We start from the raw sequence: 4937 nt of genomic DNA on the forward strand, positions 1-4937 counted from the left end.
ACTGCACTAAGTGGGCTCTGGCTTGAAGGATCTTAGCATGGCTGTGGCAAATATGTACTTTACATCCCAAGATCCTTTAACATGCTCTTACGTTGGACACATAGGTTTGGAAATCCTTTACTTAGATGATGTCACAACAGAGTAGGTTACCACCAGCAGCAGCCACCCAGCACTTCTCTATCCTGCCATGGAGCCAACTCTAACATGCTGTTCCTGGGCACACCACTCAGCTCTATTTCATCCCAAGCCAAAACAGCACTGAAGAGCAATAGCTGCTCATCCACATGTGGGTCAGGGCCAGTTTTTGCACAAGGTGAACCACCCCAATTCTCATCCCAGGACAGCAAAGCTCCTGGGGGCTGCCACGTGGCAGGATGTAGTTCCCCATGCACCGATTTGTGTGCACATAGACCTCAGCATGAAGCCAATATAGAATTCTTAAAATAAGGCCTAAATGTGAAGAGAAAAAAATCTGGCACATAATTCTTCATACCTTTCTATTGAACCCAGTAAAAAGCCAAATTGTCCAGCATTTAAATTCCAAGTATAGGAAGTACAATACTATTTGTAGCCAGCATTAAGTTACAGTGCATGTAAAAGCCACAGCAGCATGATATAGGCATAGACTGCAACAGAGCTTATCTAGCAAGTTCCAGAGTTGATAAGCTGAAAAAGCCGTGTCCTGCCAAGAGCATGCTTTTAATTGGCTCCTCTGAATCACAGAACTACAATAGAAAAATACTTTAAAGGAAACAAACTATCACCACCATATGAAGATGTTCCATCCCAAGACATAACCACCTTGGTGTGAGCCTTCTTAAAAGGCCAGATGGAGCAGGATAGAACACGCAAACTGAATCTCTTTCCTAGAGTTAATACCAATAAATCTGCAGATGAAATACTGGGAAAAGGAAGTGAGCTAAACCTCATTATTTAAACTCATGATTAGGAGTTTAAATGGTCAAGTTATATGCCTATTTTTATAGATGTCTGTCTTTATATATATGAACTGTTCTTTCTTCAGCTAAACTTTCCCACATGTGAAGTGTTTTGGATCAACAGTTATTGCAATAACCACGTTTTCTTTGAAACAACCTGAGCAAACTTCATATTGGGGCTTTTCTCTGTAGAGATTGTATTTTTAATGGCATCAAGTTTTTTATAGATTTTGTCATTTTCAAAAATGGTGACAACTACTGAAAGCACAAGTTATCAACAAAACTTTTATATTAAGCCAACTGAAACTCATGTAGTTGAATTGCCAATGAAAACAGCAAAAATATATCAATGTATCTTTTACTTTGAGAAACCTTAAATGGGGATGAGGAGGGGCAGAAGCAGCCCCAACTTGTACGGATTACCAGATCACTGCCTGCTACTGCGATTCTGCTTTTTTTCATGGGATACTCGTAATTCCCAGTGACAGGGTTGGATTATGTGCATAGCATTCACATGGCTGCCAATCCCAGGATTATGTACATATTTATTTATGTCCCTACTACTTAACAAAGCTTTAAGGAAAGGATGTTCTACGAAGAAGTGCTGTCAGGAGAACACTTAAAGACAGGAAAACAGGGTAATTTTAGGTGTCTTTAATAAAAGATGGGCCTGATCTTACAAAATCCAGTCAGGATTTGTATAGACAGATCTGTGGCCAGTACATGGAATAAACCAGGCTCATCTACACCACATGCTGGCACCCCCAGATAGATCCAGGCTGAGGAAGAATGTGCAAGCTCCATACAGAGACTTTGGACTGGAAATAATAGTACCTTGCAAACATAGGTAGGGGCCACTAGCTCAGGCACAGGGGTGATTTATGTTTTTTGGCAAGGATTTTAAAGGCTTCTGATCAATTCACTAGTACAGTTCCCCAGTGGCCTCCTAAACATCTATACAGCCCAATCAAGGTGGGGAGGAAGGGGAGGAGCAGGGTGTATGAATGTAAATAGTACTCTGTAGATGAGAAGAGAGTAGGAAGTTCTTAAAATGTTATTTTCATCAGAAGTTAGGAGACATTACCTGGCATGGATTTTTCACAATCTACACACCAAGTACCCACCTCCTCTGATACTGGTAATTTATTCCTATTCCTCCTACCTACTGTTCTTCTCTCCTCTATTGCACAGACTGCATTGCTGTAAGTATCCTAATTTAGACTGGGAGTCCACAGTGAAATTTTTAAGAACCGGAAACCACTTTCTGTCTTTTCATTGTCAAAGCAATTGTTCTCACCCCATTCTTAACCTGATGTTCCTGCTTCTAATTTTCAGATTAAGATTATCTTGGTGTCATGGTCTGACGCTGGCACAATGCCAGCACCCCCATGAAAATACACCTTCCCAACATAAATGCTGTGAGATGTTATCAGGAACAGAGCAGAGCAGGCCCAAGCTTAATAACAAAGGAAATAAAAAAACTTTTTTAAACTACTACTACTGTAAAAGACACACACACTAAATTCAGGATGAAGAACCTTCAAAACACTCCTCCTCCCACCCAATTTCCAAAACAACAACACTGAGACATCACCCGGGATTCCTGATCAAGTTGCCACCCTTCAGATAATCAATACTCAGTCCATCAAGGGAGAGAGGAGTCTCTCTTGCACCATTGACCCCCCCCCAGGAAACACAGTTGCCACCTCCTGTGTTTCCATGTCACACATGGCAACCACCCAGAGAAAAATCTGCCAGTGTGACACTCTCCTTTCCATGTCACAGTGCTCTCACCACCGTGCATGGACAGACTGCTCATAGGGCTCCTTTAAGGACGCTTTGCCACAGACCCAAAGATACAACAGTTCAGCTTCTCATCCTGGGACTACAGTCCCCCCGCAATTTCTTCCTCCCCTGGGGCTGAGGGTCCAAGAACAGAGATCATCATCTTCCTGAAGACAGAGGGTATCACCACACCCTCCTCAGCTTTTCTCTCTTCTTGCCACTCCTTTTGCTGGTAGTTGCTGAAGCAGGTCTCTTTGGATCACCATTGCATCCCCCCAAAATGCAGTCTCTATTGCAGGAGAATTTGTTTCAGTCTATGGCTAACAAGAAAAGTCCAGCCACAAGCCACTCCATCTCCTTTCACTTAAAAATTTCTTCTTCTAACATCTCAGGTCCCGGACTGTCTCTCATCTACTTCAAATCAAGGAGGAGTAATATTCCAGGTACTGTCAAACTCTCTGTCTCTTTTCCTCGGGGGGGGGGGGGGGGGGGGGATGGGACAAAGGCATCTCCGTTTCTCTCCACCCTTCTGTCCGCAGGAGCTGGCTCAGTTCCAGTCCTTCAACCCCCTGGTCTACCTTGACCAGGCCATATGGCTTCCCCTCCCCCACCCAGCCCGTGGCTGGGCAGGGGAGAGCCTGCACTCTCTGACCCGAACCAAAGAGACAGTTCCCTTGGGAGTTCTTGTTTTTAACCACCTGTGTTCTCAGAGGCGTGTCCATACCTTCAGTGGTCAGTCCAAATGCCAATATCCAAACCTGACAACCGATTGGTTTGACTACCAACTTCCTGAAAAAATTCACTTCCACGTCAAACCACTTGGATAACCCAAAAAGCCTGTAATTTTATTGGCGTCTCCCCTTTAAGTTCTCTCCATTGCTCAATTGGGAAAAAAAAATCCTCTCTTCAAACTGCATCTCACTTAAATGTCTTTGAAGGGATTTAAGATGTTTTTGTACATAACTAGAAAATAGTCCTGAAAAATAGTATTAGTGACCCTTTACAGGATGTTACAAAAGACTGTCTGAAAAGCTGACTGCTACAAGCCCTCAGTGCCACTTCCACCTCACCCTGACAGCAGTTTGCTAGGCACAGATATTCAGAAGTATTTTTTAATCTGTGTTAATATATTGCTAACTGCTCACCATGCTTCTCCAGGCTCCAAGAATTTGAAATACAGCTGTCTGCAGCAATAAAATAACTTTGGGCATAAAACACTAGTATCGCCACATATACACATGTGAATGGTCCCAAAGTTTTGCAGTGCTGGGCCTTCAAAATCATGGTCTTGAGAACAAGCATTGCTTCCTCAGGTGAGCTGTTGACGCTATAAATAAAAGTATTTGCTGTCAAGCACCAGTGCTTCAATAGCACCATAAACAGTTTTCCATGTCTTAGAGTGTTTTATGATGGTCCATTGCAGCTGGTACAAACTCCTCCAGGGTATAGTCACTGCAGATGGGAACCTCTGCAGAAAGAGGTAGGAGGTTACCTGCTCCCAGCCTTGTATTGTAGGCACAATAAAGAAGTCTAGATTAATCTCCCACTGCAGACAAAGCTGTGAAAGCCCCAGCATATCTGTTGTGGCTCCTCCTAGGCTTATTCTGTTCACAGCATCCTTGCAGCTTGGCTGCCTGGACTTAACATGCTTTGTATGTTTGCCCTTCTGTTTCCAGGAGCATATACTTAACTGTTATCTTCCTTGGATGCTTCAGGGACAACTCCTGGAACAGTTCCCAAAGTTGGTGCGTCATTGCTAATATCAGGCATTTTCTTTTCATAGGTATGGAGACAGCCACAGGGGATTCATAGCTGTGTCCGACTCCAGTATTGTCTCTTTTTTACATGTGGCTTGTGCTGCCAAAAAATTATGGCAAGAGACCAATCTCACTCCAATACCAGCAAAAACACAGCTAATTTCACACTGATTGCCAGCCCCAATTGACCAGAAGTCCAAGTTCTGTCTGAAACATTTTTAGACAAGAAAAAGCCACAACTGCCTACATGGGAAGGCTGCTGCATTAAGTAATTAAATTTACTCATTTGCACCTACTCATTTCAGGAAGGCCCAGCTAATTAAAAGTGTTTCTCTCAGGAGGCAGTTTTCAAGAACTAAGTCTTGATAGGCACTAAACATGATCTTCTGCCAGCTAAGGCAAAAGGGTGGCTTCCACCAGCCATGCACACCTTGAAAAGCATTTGCTGTCTCAAGAA

The 4937-nt window shown here is 43.2% G+C and overlaps 1 long non-coding RNA gene across 1 annotated transcript; it reads left to right on the forward strand.

Moving 5' to 3' along the window:
• Nucleotides 1–2836: 2836 nt before the first annotated feature.
• On the forward strand, nucleotides 2837–4719 carry LOC128800890 (uncharacterized). Its single transcript, XR_008435066.1, has 3 exons — nucleotides 2837–2903; nucleotides 3116–3166; nucleotides 4507–4719. It is a non-coding gene; the product is annotated as an uncharacterized LOC128800890 (long non-coding RNA).
• The last annotated feature ends 218 nt before the right edge of the window (nucleotides 4720–4937 follow it).

The sequence above is a fragment of the Vidua chalybeata genome, chromosome 1 (genome assembly GCF_026979565.1).
Source record: "Vidua chalybeata isolate OUT-0048 chromosome 1, bVidCha1 merged haplotype, whole genome shotgun sequence".
Taxonomy (NCBI): domain Eukaryota; kingdom Metazoa; phylum Chordata; class Aves; order Passeriformes; family Viduidae; genus Vidua; species Vidua chalybeata.